We start from the raw sequence: 13,920 nt of genomic DNA on the forward strand, positions 1-13,920 counted from the left end.
CTCACCTATAATAGCCGTAGCCTGTGTTGAAAGGTGATATATAAGCGTTGGCACTAAAGCTGTAAACCCCCTTGCTGCCACTCCGCCACCAGTCAGGAGAGAAGCATTACCAAGTGTGAAACGCTAGTTTACCAGAAGAAGTGTCATCTCCTTTCCAACAGGAGAAGGCCCTGACTGAGACATCAGACAGGCCACTGTGGATCATCCATGGACAAAAGACCTTGTTGATTGCTCCCCCTCACACACCCACAAGGAGGCAGAGACCTGCACAAACACTTGCCCCCATCAGCTTGAGCTCTGGGGGAATGAAATAAAAATCTCTGTCAGGAAGAAACTGTTGTCCCCACCCGCGATGCTGCTTGGACTTCAGGGAGACGGCATGCCTTCTAAGCATAAGCAAGGGATCCCGGCTGTTTGGCTAGGGTTAGCCCTAAAGGACATACAGAGTTTGAGTGTTACAGCAGCTTCTACTACACTTGGGTGGCAAGCTAGAGTCAGGGTGCCCAAGGGGGCTGTCTGTGACTCCATGTTAAGGCTGTTCTTGTGCTTGAGGAGATCACACTTGATGCTTGGTGGGTGAGATCCAAGTGTGTGTGTAATACACAACCGTGAGGAACCCCACTGCCTGCCAGCCCCAGGCTCCAGGGGCTCCTGCTCTCTGGGGCTCTGGCTGCACTAGAAAAGTAAGTTTCAAGCTTGCCTGGTTCAGAAAACTGGAAGGGAAAGATAGAGAACCCACATTACATTTTTTAAACAAAGAATTCTCATGATTTGTAAGTCACTGTTGTGATTTTGGGGATTTTCCAATAGTGAGGGTGGCAATAATGAGAAGTTAAGGGTAATTATTTAGCATTTAGATTACAGTCAGTTTGGGGGGAAAAAATCAGGCTTGGGGCCCTTGTGTGCCGGATGCAGCACGACATCTAGTGCCTTGTCTCGATCTTACGAACCAAGATACATAGAACGTAGGTTGGGTACGGAGAAGTCTGTGTAACTCGTGCAGTTGTTGATGTACACGTAATCTCAAATATTACCAAGCCCCCACCCCAAGAAAAACAAAAACAAAAAAAACAACCATCTCCCCAACAGACCCAGAGTCCGGAAAGCATTTGTCCCTCATACTGTTGAAAAGACTCACAGCAGAAAGAAGAAGTCCAGCCTCTTAAATAATTATCTAGCAAGACAAAGAAGAACCTCTCACATCTGCAGACTCACAAAACACTTCCAAGAAAGTGTAACTGTATTGTGTTTATCATAAAGAAACAAAACCACTAAAAACACCATATTCTTCTGCTTTTTCAAAAAAAAATTCTGCTTGAAAAAAAACCATCACAGTTTAACTTTTTTCTGTTTTTCTAACCAGAAGGTTCTTCCCTAAAGCAGATACACTGTTCCTGGAGACACTGCAATACCAGATCCATGCATGGGGGAAGACAAAGCAAGCTCCTGTTCTCACTAATTCTTCTCTTTCAAAAATCAAGCTAATACACAATGCTCACATCAAAGACATATCACAGATTATAATGAACAGACACTATGCTTTGATCTTAGCTCCAGAGAGCCAAGAAACAAAACTGACATTCTGCCACGCACGCACACCCCTGCGCCCACCCATTTCTACCTCACCAGGACGAGCTCCCAGACATGCAACAAACACCATAACTAGGGAACTCTACGGAAGACTGACTCACTTCCCCGAAATGACTCCAGTGGAAGAATTCAAAGCAAGAACCCTTAACACACAATTCTCTTCAAAGACAGACAAGTCTTGCAGATGCCTTCCTCTCCCTGGTTTCCCCTCTAGACTCCTAATTTCCATAAACCCACCCACTGACCTGTGACTACCAATCTCTCACTGTTAACTCTTATAGGAAACCATGGCAAAGAAAGCCTATGCAAGCGCTATTCCGCAGCCCCAGTGCTCTTTTTTGCTCCTTCCCACGCAACTATATCAAACATACAGTCAATTGCATCAAAGCAGTTCCTCGCTATTTGGGGCATTGGTGCCCCTTAGTCCCTCTGAGGTGATCGGCTGGTTCCTTCTGGCCTTAAATGCTAGGAATCTGACTCAAATGGCCACAAACTTCCTCCTCTTCTGCTCCTATGAACTATCCCTCATCTGGGCAAAACATTTAAAAACACTGGTGTTTTCCCAACAGGAAAGGGATGGACAATTTCTCTTCTGTGGGGAGACGAGGGAAACCATGCAATTACCTTCTGGAAGGTATATTAAGGAGGGTGGCGTAAGAACCCTCATGGACTAGATTAAGAAAGCAGCTCTTTAACTGACCTTCCAACAATGAGAAACTGAAATCCGCAAGAGCAGCCTTTCAACTCAGGGACCCAAAAATAAGCTGTTGACAATAACTAACCCAAGAGTTACAAATGACTCCAAACCATACACTCTTAGGACAGACCAAATGTTAACACAAACAACAACGCAATTCTTTGCTGCTCTTTAAGTGTGATAACCAAAAACTTATGAAACCAAAGAGCCAGCAGAATACACACCACAAAACAGTCCCCTGTTAGCTAGGAAGCCATCTCACTAACACGATGAGCTCAAAAAAAAAAAGGGGGGCAAAAAATCCCACACAGTCATTTTCAGAGCTCTCAGTTGTTTTCATACACTAATAGAAAAGCTTGAGTTACTGACACTAGTTGAGATAGTATCCTTCTGTTTTTTTCACAACAGGGAACTGCCTTACCAAAACAAAGCCTCAAAAAAATTGGGTACAAATTCATAAATGCTCCTCTCCACAAAAATCTTTAGTAAAAGGCAAAAGATTTATACAAACTGGGAAGGGGAAAGAAGAAAAAGAAGAAGAAGGAAGAAAAAAAAAAGAAAAAAAAAAAGCAGAGTCTCTGCCGGGGCAACCGCATATCCTACCACAAGTCAGGGTGACTACTCTCACAGCCCACTAAACTGCTAGCTTTTAGAGGAAATGGAATTGAACCGATTGACAGCCTGAGTTGGATCATGGGAACCGGGGACACAGGGAGCAAAACCAGCCCCTTGACCAGGGACTCGCTTCACTGCAGGCAATGCACTGTGGGTATGCAAATAAGATGCTCCGGCCGTCTCTGGTGCTCAAAGGAGTCTTTTCTCCGAGCTGCCTCTGCTCCTTCCCCAGCTGGGCGGAGATTGGGATGCAGCGAGGGTGGGGAAGCTGCTCTCCTGAGACAGTCCCGCTGATGGCCAGGCACATGGAGGACGGAGCCCGGACGAGAAGCCAGAGGGCACTTGGCCCACAGCTAAAATCTGGAGCAAAAGCACACACTTTGCAAAGGAACAGGAGCCGGGATCTCAGACATGAGATTCTATCTGCCGGCCGGGGTGCGACCCTGTGTTGTACTTGCTGCTTGGTCTGTCTCTCCTGCAAAGTAGCTGGCCTCAGATCCTTGGGGTTCGCTGAGCTGCAGCTCACCTTGATACACGGGAACAGCTTAAAAATCATGGCCTCTCAGGGTTGGAAGGGACCTCAGGAGGTCATCTAGTCCAACCCAATCCCCAACTAAATCATCCCAGCCAGGGCTTTGTCAAACCTGACCTTAAAAACCTCTAAGGAAGGAGATTCCACCACCTCCCTAGGGAACCTATTCCAATGCTTCACCACCCTCCTCATGAAAAAGGGTTTTCCTAATATCCAACCTAAACCTTCCCCACCGCAACTTGGGACCATTGCTCCTTGTTCCGTCACCTGGTACCACTGAGAACAGTCTAGATCCATCCTTTTTGGAACCCCCTTTCAGGTAGTTGAAAGCAGCGATCAATCCCCCCTCATTCTTCTCTTCTGCAGACTAAACAATCCCAGTTCCCTCAGCCTCTCCTCTTAAGTCATGTCTTCCAGCCCCCTAATCATTTTTGTTGCCCCAGGCTGGACTCTTTTCAGTTTTTCCACATCCTTCTTGGAGTGTGGGGCCAAAAACTGGACACGGTACTCCAGATGAGGCCTCACCAATGTCGAATAGAAGGGAACGATCACGTCCCTCGATCTGCTGGCAATGCCCCTACGTATACAGTCCAAAATGCCGTTAGCCTTCTTGGCAACAAGGGCACACTGTGAACTCATATCCAGCTTCTCATCCACTGTAACCCCTAGGCCCTTTTCTGCAGAACTGCTGCCTAGCCATTCGGTCCCTAGTCTGGAGCAGTGCATGGGATTTTTCCGTCCTAAGTGTAGGATTGGGCACTTGTCCTTGCTGAACCTCATCAGGTTTCTTTCAGCCCAATCCTCTAATTTTTCTAGGTCCCTCTGTATCCTATCCCTACTCTCCAGCGTATCGACCGCTCCTCCCAGTTTAGTGTCATCTGCAAACTTGCTGAGAGTGCAGTCCAAGCCATCCTCCAGATCATTAATGAAGATGTTGAACACAACCAGCCCCAGAACCAACCCTTGGGGCACGCCGCTTGATATCGGCTGCCAATTAGACGTGGAGCCATTGATCACTACCCGCTGAACCCGACGACCTAGCCAGCTTTCTGTCCACTTTATAATCTATTCATCCAGCCCATACTTTTTGAACTTGCCGACAAGAATACTGTGGGAGATTGTATCAAAAGCTTTGATAAAGTCAAGGATTAACACCTCCATTGCTTTCCACTCATCCACAGACCCAGTTATCTCCTCACAGAAGGCAATTAGGTTAGTCAGGCGTGACTTGCCCTTGCTGAATCCATGCTGACTGCTCCTGATCACTTGCCTCTCCTCTGAGTGCTTTAGAATTGATTCCTCGAGGACCTGCTCCATGATTTTTCCAGGGACTGAGGTGAGGCTGACTGGCCTGTAGTTCCCCTGATCCTCCTTCTTTCTTCCCTTTTTGAAAGATGGGCACTACATTAGCCTTTTTCCAGTCATCTGGGACCTCCCCCGATCACCATGACTTTTCAAAGATAGCCAGTGGCCCTGCAATTACACCCGCCAACTCCTTTAGCACCCTCGGATGCATCGCATGCAGCCCAAAGGATTCTTGCTCGTCCAGCTTTTCTAAATAGATTTGAACCACTTCTTTCTCCACAGTGGGCTGGTCACCTCCTCTCCATGCTTTGCTGCCCAGTGCAGCAGTCTGGGAGCTGATTTTGTTCGTGAAGATGGGGACAGGGAGAAGCATCAACTACATTAGTTTTTTCCACATCCTCTGTCACTAGGTTGCCTCCCTCATTGGGTAAGGGACCTACATTTTCATTGACTTTCTTCTTGTTGCTAACATACCTGAAGAAACCCTTCTTGTTGTTACTCTTAACATCTCTTGCTAGCTACAACTCCAAGCATGAGTTGCCCTTCCTGATTTCACTCCTGCCTGCCTGAGCAATATTTTTATACTATTCCCGGGTCATTTGTCCAATCTGCCTGGCTGGTGGGAGGATGTAAGCAGGGTGAGAATGAACTCTACCCTGCCATCTGTTGGTGATCTGTTGTAAAGGCCTTTTGAGGCTGCTGTCATTTGCATGGTTCCACCCACCCCGGATTGCATGATGGGGGTGCTTGTCCAAAGGATCATTTCGGCTGCTGTGGGATCCTCAGTCTCTTTCTTATTAGGGCAGTGGTAATAAAGTGCAGTTATTTCGGTGACATGAATCAAGGACAGTAGAACGGAACTTAGCGGTTCATGATTTCGGGACTCACCCGAACCTACATGAATGTCGTTAGGCAAGGGACATGGGTTCCAAAACATGGTGAAATAAGAGAGACTGAAAAGGAATATTTACACTTAGTGCTATGGATTTCTTGTGGAATCTTTAAATGCACATTTTATGCTCTTTGTGTCTCTCTAGTTCAAAAATAGGATGTTTTATGTTTCTAACCCATGTTTAGAACTAGCCATAAATAAAAAATGGTTAGTGACTCAAAGCAGTTTTCCAGTATTTCTAAAGGGCTACACTGTGATCTTTTTTCTACACTAGACATTGAAAACAACTCCATAGTTGGGGAAAAAGCTCCTTGCCACTCACACAGCAAAAAAATTTTGCAGATTGGATTCTGAGATTTAAGCTGTGGGGCACAGCTTTTGTGCCACACTCTGAAACCAGATTCTTAGTAACAGGTTAATGGGTAGGTTTACACAAATTCTGGCCTCTGGGACCAGAGCTGGGGGTGGGCCCCCACAACTTTTGTGGCACATGCACCACCTCTGCAAATCAACCTTTGCCACCTCACTCCATAACACCACACACACAGCAGCTGCCTTTTACCTTTCAGAACCAAAACACACCCTGAAAGAGATCAAACAGCATAAGCTTAAGGCCAACAGCTGCACCACTAACAACAACTCAAACACATTCAAAAACACCTCTGTCTTTACACACCAGGGACATCAGGAACAAAACCAGCACACACCAAGTGCCAAAAGCCAGCCAAACATTCATTCCAGCCTCTCACAAGCCTTGGGCATTGGGAACCCAGACCCCTTAATGATGAGTACTTTTCAGGCGAGGGAGAAGCTCTCAGGCCTCAAATGCCAGCTACAGTTACTCTCTCCTTGATCCAAAACGAACAGCAAAATACACTGCATTACTCCTGCCCCAATAACAAAGAGACTGGGGATCCCACAACAGCTGAAATGACCGTTTGGACAAGAACTCCCATCATGCAATCCGGGGTGGGTGGAACCATGCAAATGACATCAGCCTCAAAAAGCTTTTACAACAGATCACCAACAGATGGCAGGGTAGGGTTCATAGCGACCCTGCTTACATCCTCCCGCTAGCCAAGAATTGGTGGTCCTGATAAATCACATTCCCTATTATACTAACTCATTGGTATTGAATGCGAAGTTATGGCTAGCAAAAGTAGCCACCCATCTCTGCCTTGTAGCATCCAGCTTAGTCCTTGTTAACACATAAGTCAGTGGATTGTTCTCTGTCCACACCTGAAACTGAGCACCACAAAAGCAGTCTCGAAATTTCTCAGTGATGGCCCATTTCAAGACCAAGAACTGTTGCTGGTGGATGGGATAGTGAGTTTCGCTATCAGACAGTCCTCAGCTGGCAAAGCCTACAAATTTACATTTCCTTCCACTTCCTGGTACGAGACTGCTCCCAGACCCTCCAAACTGGCATCAGCATGCAGGATAAACCATTTGTTTATGTTAAGAAGGACTAGGACTTGCACATGAATCAGTCAAATAATTATTTCCTATAAAGCCCTGTCACTTCTGTTATCCTGTCATGTCCCAAATGGAGAAGAGAGGAGCGCCTCCCGTGTCCCAGGCCAGGAACACCAGATTGGATGGGGGGAGGTGTTCATGACTCAGTCCAGGTTTGCTAGTGCTGCAAAGGAGAAGATTTCCTTCCTCAGTCCAGGTCAACTGGAATTGTTGTTGTAGTGGGAGAGAGATGTCTCTCATCTGGTTCTTAGATGCTTTGGTGAGAGGGGATAGGCAGAGGTTTTTTTTTCCCCTTTGCAGCTCACATCGCATATTTCTTCTCTGGTTTTTGCTCTAGCTTGATTTCTCTCTTGCATCTCAGTTTTCTCTTTCTTGGCCTCATTCCAGACCATTCACAGCCCAATTCTCTATCCTAACCCTGAGTCCTCTACTGCACTCTGAATGTCTCATTCTAACCCCACCTCAGAGTCAGCACCTCTAGAACCAGTGCCTTCATCCCTCTGCACTCCAACTCTCTGTCCCATGTACCGTGATTTAGGGTGTACTAATAATATTAATTTGGATAATTTGATGAAAATTTAATTGATTAGCTTACATGTTATTTAATTTAATTGACTTACAAAGTTACATTTGCATTACTGCTATTCAAAAGATACATATGGCATTATATGCAACAAAGATTTGGTTAATATACTCACAGCCTTCCTTGATAACCTGGTGGTAAGAGACACAGGACCAGCCTTGCAGTTCAGGTTTCTCAATTCTTAAATGAAAGATGCAGTGCTTAGAAAATGCTAGTGTTACTTAGGGTTTACTTGAATATGTTAAACTTAAAATCAAAACCTAATAAACAAAGACTAAAAACGTAGGGAAACCGAACTTAGCCTAGTTCCCTTGAAACTTAAAATTTAAGAAAAAATACAGCCTACTGATAGTACATAGAGAGAGAGTGGAGGAATTAAGTCACAATGATAGAGCAAAGTGCTCTAGTGAGGTGGGTTACCTCTTTTATAGGGCACAAGGGCCGGAAATCCTTCCTCCTATGCTCAAATTTCAATCCTCACCCACAAAACATTAGGGTACATTTACTTCATAGGCTAGTATGTTTGTGCTTGCTGATGACATGTACATATGCACATAAGTTACTTTGTAGTGTACCTGTTAAATCTGTGGGTACAACACTGAATAAAACCCTATGCTATTCTCCATTGTCGATTGGTCTAAGTAAAGGTCTTGGATAGGCATGGGTACTTATCTTTTTAAGTAACGTGATAAAGGTCGATTTTCCTCTCTGAGTAAAAGGTCACAATATACATATGCTAACTTTGCCTTAGCTTAACATACAGGATATGGCCTGTAGGTTCTCGTAAGTCATGTGTCTCAGTCCCCTAATCATTTTTATTGCCCTCTTCTGGACTCTCTCCAGTTTGTCCACATCCCTTCTCATGTGGGTCCCAACCCCAAAAGTACTCACATTTTACCCCATTGGCCCCAAAATCCCGTCTTTTAATATGTAAATAGGGTGCTGCCATGGTCAAGTCACTCCCGAGCTCTCCAGTGGAGCCTGCTGGCGGAGAACAAGGTGAATATTGGCCAGGATGTCACTCAGTCAAATCCCTGTGCTCCCAGCAGGTGGTATTGGAAAGCTCCAAGATGGCTCATTTCCCTTTCTCTCATCAGCTTCAGGCCCCAGGGTTACAAATGCACAAACCAGCTGGGATTCTCCCCTGGCCTCAGGGTGTGGGGCTGCTCTGAGGGGGTGGACTTGCACACTTGGGATATTAGTGCAAAGATACAATTTCAATTTCTCTTAGAGAAATTGGAGGGCAATTTATATTTGGTACAAATCTTATTTAGTGAAAGGAAAGCTGCAGTGACAGCCTGGCTAATGGGGTGCAAAACACCTTCCTCCTGGGAGACACAAGAAGTTAGAAATAGAAATTTACATCGTTTGTTCCAATGTTGGTACAGGTTTAATTTTGCTTCTGTGTAGGTTTGTTTCAGGCTGTGAGCATTTTGGTTTATTGGGTTGTTTTGTTTTTTTTAGTTCGAATGGAGCTTTTAATTGTCATTTGCTGGATTGAAATGGCTGACTTGCAACACTAGTTTTGACATAGTTCTGCATATTTTATTACGATTTGACCAGTATTCAAGGATTCAATTCCTTTATAGGAGGTTTTAGTGGTCATGCTTATTTATTTGATGTTATTTTATCATTCTGCTGTAGCAGACTTTTTTGATAAAATGTTGAAATTATTAATTTACAGCATTTGTTAGTTTTTATTTTTACAAACAAAGTTTTTCTTAATGTTTGGGTTTTAAATTAAGCCTTGTTTTTGGTTTCAATTTTTCATTTAGGTTTTGGTTACTGATGGGATCTTTAAGAGAACTTTGGATTCAGTACTAAAATTTGGACAGATTTAGAATATTTAAAGTAAACCCTGTTTACTATTTTATTTTAATAAAGTTTGTATTGCTGTAAACCCTAGCCGGGGGGAGAGGAGATGAGCCTGGCCTTTAACTGAGAAGGAACAGAGGCTTGGCCCCCGTGAAGGGTGAGGCCAGGTGATGGGGGGCACAGCTCCCCAATTTTTTTTGTCTAGCCCATCTCAGGCCTACACTATGCTGTTAAACTGATTTTAACAGGGTTAAATTGATTTAACGCTGCACCCGTCCACACTACACTGCTCTTTATATCTTTATATCAATTTAAAGGTCTCTTTAAATCGATTTCTGTACTCCTACAAAATGAGAGGAGTAACGCTAAAATCGATATTACTATATCGGATTAGGATTAGTGTTTACGCAAATTGATGTTATTGGCCTCATTATTTTACAGTAGCTACCCACAGTGCACCACTCCAGAAATCGACGCTAGCCTCGGACCATGGACGCACACCACCGAATTCATGTGCCTAGTGTGGAGGCTCACAATCGACTTTATAATATCTGTTTTATAAAATCGGTTTAAGCTAATTCGAATTTATCCTGTAGTGTAGATGTAGCCTCAGTCCCCCACTAAAGGAGAAGAGTCTGATGCCACCCCTGCTGGTCACTGAGTGTCACTGCTGCTCCATGGGAAACATGCTCTGTGCCTTACCCAGATTGGTGGGAAACACACTCTCTGCTTTACTGTGACTGGTCCGTGGGTGTCACAGCTCCTAGAAGGCAGACACACGCTGTGTATTACGCCACCTGACCAGTGGGTGTCACTGCTGTATCAAGGGAAACACCTTCTGTGCATTACCTGGAATGAGCACGAGGTGCCACTGCTGCTCCTAGGGATACATACTCTGTGTGCTACCCTGATTGGCCATAGGGTGTCACTGCTGCGCCAAGGAAAACACCTTCTGTGCATTACTCTGACTGCCCACTGGGTGTCACTGCTGCGCCAAGGGAGACATAAGAACGGCCAGACTGGTTCAGACGCAAAGTCCATCTAGCCCAGTATCCTCCTGTCTTCTGACAGTGGCCAGTGCCAGGTGCCCCAGAGGGACTGAACAGAGCAGGGAATCATCAAGTGATCCGTCCCCTATTGCCCATTCCCAGCTTCTGGCAAACAGAGGCTACAGGCAGCATCCCTGCCCACCCTGGCTAATAGCCCTTGTTCTAATCTAGTTCTTTTTTGAACCCTGTTTTAGTCTTGGCCTTCACAACATGCTCTTGCAAGGAGTTCCACAGGTTAACTATGCAACTGCCCTGAGTTTACCCCTCCCTCCCCTGGCCAGGTTGTACATGGAAAAGAGGATGAGGATGAGGAGAGCCATGATGTGTCTATCAGTTGCTGGTGCCTCAGTTTCCTCTAGGCAGCAGTGCTGCAGGCTCCTTTGGTCTGTGCCCATGCAACTGTGTCTGGGGAAGGAGGAGTAAAGGCTCATGCTTCCCAGCCCCACGCCCCACCCCTAGCAGCTGGGGAATCCAGGCCAAATTTAACCCTGGTAGCTGGGCCGGGATTTCCCTGGGCTGGGGTAGGGCTGGGGAGGAATTGGGAGGGAGACAGACGCACCTGCTGTGAGGGAATATCCTCCCATTCCCTGCCAACTCCCTTCAGTCCTTGCAGCACAGCACCCCCTAGCATTTCTTTCTCTGTCATGGGAGCTGTCTGCTGCTTGCTTCTCCCTTAGCATCATCTCTCCCCATCCTGGAGCACTGGCATTGCCCATCCTGTGCAAACAAGAAGGCCCCAGTGTGCCCTGTGGCACTGCCCTGCAATTGTGGGGGCAGCTGTTGGATGGAGCCATATCAAAATATGGGGGTGGGCAAGGCTGGGGACCAGGACTCCTGGGTTCTCCCCTCAAATGTGGGAGGAGAGTGGAGATTAGGGGGTAGAGTGGGGGAGGGGCAGGGCTGGGATCCAGGGATACTGCTTTTTCTGGTTTTCTCCACCTACTGCAGCTGCCTTGGTCCTTTCAATGTGTTTCTTGTTCCATATTCATTTGCTGACTTGTGTAACTCACCCCAGAGGTGGCTGCATCTCAGTGTTGGGTGAGGCACCCTTGGCTGCATCACCTCCTAACCACATCTCTCTCCCCCTTCGGGTGACCCTGCAGCACTCAGCAAACATCCACAAGATCATGGGGCACTTTGAGCATTGGGCTGGCAGGGGCCAGGCACCCAGCCCTCCCTCCAGAGAATGGGACCCAGCACTCCCTACTTTTTACAGGGATTAAAAAGGGGCAAAGGGGGGCAAATCAGAGGAGGGGGTGGCCAGGGTCTCAGCAGGGGGTGGAAATTGACTGGTCAGGGGGTCAAGCAGCTGGAGGCAGAGTTAGGAGAGAGACTGAAGGCAAAGTCAGGGAGGGGGGAAGGAGCCAGAGTTAAGCCCAGAGGGAGGCGCTACCAGAGGGTTAAACCCTGGCACAGGCAGGGGCAGAGGGGTAACAGTTATCCCGGTGGGCTGAGACTCCAGTGTTTGCAAACATGGGTGGGGGGAGCAGAGGGCTTTTTTACTTCCCCTCTCACAGGCAGCACCTCTCAGCATGGGCTTCCCAGGGCTGGGCTCTTAAAGGCACAGGCATCCCACTGCCTAGACACTGCAGCTCCTTTCTGATGTAACCAACTGAGGTGCTGCAGTAGGAGACTCAATTCAGTGAAACTGGGCATTCCCTATACGCCCCCCAATCAGGGGACTGTGCACCCCCTTCCCCGAATTTCCCCAACAGCCCCTCCCTCAGTGGTCAGGTAGTTACATGCAGCGTTGCCAATGTTGTCATTGGTTGCAAATTTGAATGGAAATTGAAACGTTAACACACTTTAAAAGCAGATACAACGTATGAAAACTACTTGTACCTGAGAAAGTAAAATAGGTTTGGAAAGTCTGGACAAAGCCAGGTTTCCTCACACAGCTGTTGTGTTTGCTGACAATGTCGGTGCATTGGCTTCGGCAGTGTTGGCCAACCTTAGAATTTCAAATGATGATTTGTAAGCGAGGTGTGAATGAGCTCTCCCCTGGCAGCTACTGATGACCAGGGTTGAGAGGAGGCTTTGGGACCAGACTGTATTTACATGAACTCACCTACACTGCTGAGGTATCCAGCGGACAGAGCTGGGCTGCCTCTGCTCTAGGTGCCCAGAGGAGGGAAGGTGTGTGGGGCTCCAGTCTGGGAGTCTTCCTCCTGCCAAGCCCTGACTGTTAATCCCAGCCCTGTCACTCCTTTCTTCAAGCGCCATATGGGCCAGAGGAAAAGTGTGGTAGGAAGCAAAAGGGCCAAGCTTGTGAACATCAGGTGCAGCAGCAAGAATCCCAACTATCAGGGTAACAAGTTCTAGAGCCCTGACCCATTGTGGCCATCCCAGCCAAAGACCTGGCTCTAGGAGGTGTGAGACACCCAGCAGGAGGGGAAAGATTCACTCTTACACAGCTGGAGACAGGGAAGTTAAGCTCTGGGGTGTTACCATAAGCATCGGTGGCAAGTTTGTAGAAATTTTGGTGGTGCCCAGAACCTGCCCCCAAACTCCACCTCCACCTGCCTAAGGCTCTGGGAGGGGATTTAGGCGGGAAGTCTGGGCTTCAGATCCTGGGCTGGGGATTAGGGTGCAGGAGGGGTGCAGTAGGCTTTAGGATGGAGTTTGGGTGCTGGGTGCAGGCTCCGGCAGGGTTGAGAGGTGCAGGCTCTGGGGATGGGAAGGAGTGCACCCTGTGGGAGGGAGCATAGGGCTGAGGATGAGGGATTCATGATGCAGGAGGGGCTCAGGACTGGGGCAGAGTATCAGGCTTCAGAGGGAGCTCAGGGTTGGGGGTGTTGGAGAGGCTCAGGGCAGCCTGCACTAGGACTCTGGGGCAGCAGTTCTACCCAGAATCCCTGTACTCCAGCAACAGGAGCAGGCAGGAGACAGGCCCCTGCTGCTTTTTGTCAGGCAGGGACGCACCACAGCAGGGGGAGGGGTGCCAGGGCCCAGGGGAAGAGACCCAACTCCAAATATTGCCAGAGCAGGGCCCCCAGCCCTGAATATTCCTGGAGCCCGAGCACCGCAAATGTATATAACCTGCTGCCTATGACCACAAGCCAACACAAGGTCCCACTGAGATTTGAACTCAGATTACAGGATTCAGAGTCCTGAGTGCTGCCCATTACACCATGGGACCAGCTTGTGCTGCCTTCTCTGCACATTGGTGAACCTCATGGGGCTGGCTTGTGTAAGGGGGCTCTTGGCTCTATACTAAAACTTAGTGTGTGTTTGGGGTGGGGGTTGGTTGGCTAGTTCCCAGCACCAATAGAAGGGGGAAGGATCAATGGGAAATCAGGACCCTGAGACTGACAGTCCCCAGGGACAATGGGGAGAGGCCAAAGCTACAAGTTAGCTGCACTGACA

The 13,920-nt window shown here is 47.4% G+C and overlaps 3 non-coding genes across 3 annotated transcripts; all 3 read right to left on the reverse strand.

The window, feature by feature from the left end:
* Nucleotides 1–1,378: 1,378 nt before the first annotated feature.
* Nucleotides 1,379–1,573, reverse strand: LOC127041361 (U2 spliceosomal RNA). Its single transcript, XR_007771645.1, has one exon. It is a non-coding gene; the product is annotated as a U2 spliceosomal RNA (small nuclear RNA).
* A 1,127-nt stretch (nucleotides 1,574–2,700) lies between these two features.
* Nucleotides 2,701–2,817, reverse strand: LOC127041382 (U5 spliceosomal RNA). The gene has a single exon (XR_007771666.1). It is a non-coding gene; the product is annotated as a U5 spliceosomal RNA (small nuclear RNA).
* A 10,804-nt stretch (nucleotides 2,818–13,621) lies between these two features.
* TRNAQ-CUG (transfer RNA glutamine (anticodon CUG)) lies at nucleotides 13,622–13,693 on the reverse strand. Its single transcript has one exon. It is a non-coding gene; the product is annotated as a tRNA-Gln (tRNA).
* Between the last annotated feature and the right edge of the window lie 227 nt (nucleotides 13,694–13,920).

This window comes from Gopherus flavomarginatus (assembly GCF_025201925.1).
Source record: "Gopherus flavomarginatus isolate rGopFla2 chromosome 13 unlocalized genomic scaffold, rGopFla2.mat.asm SUPER_13_unloc_2, whole genome shotgun sequence".
NCBI classification, from domain to species: Eukaryota; Metazoa; Chordata; order Testudines; family Testudinidae; genus Gopherus; species Gopherus flavomarginatus.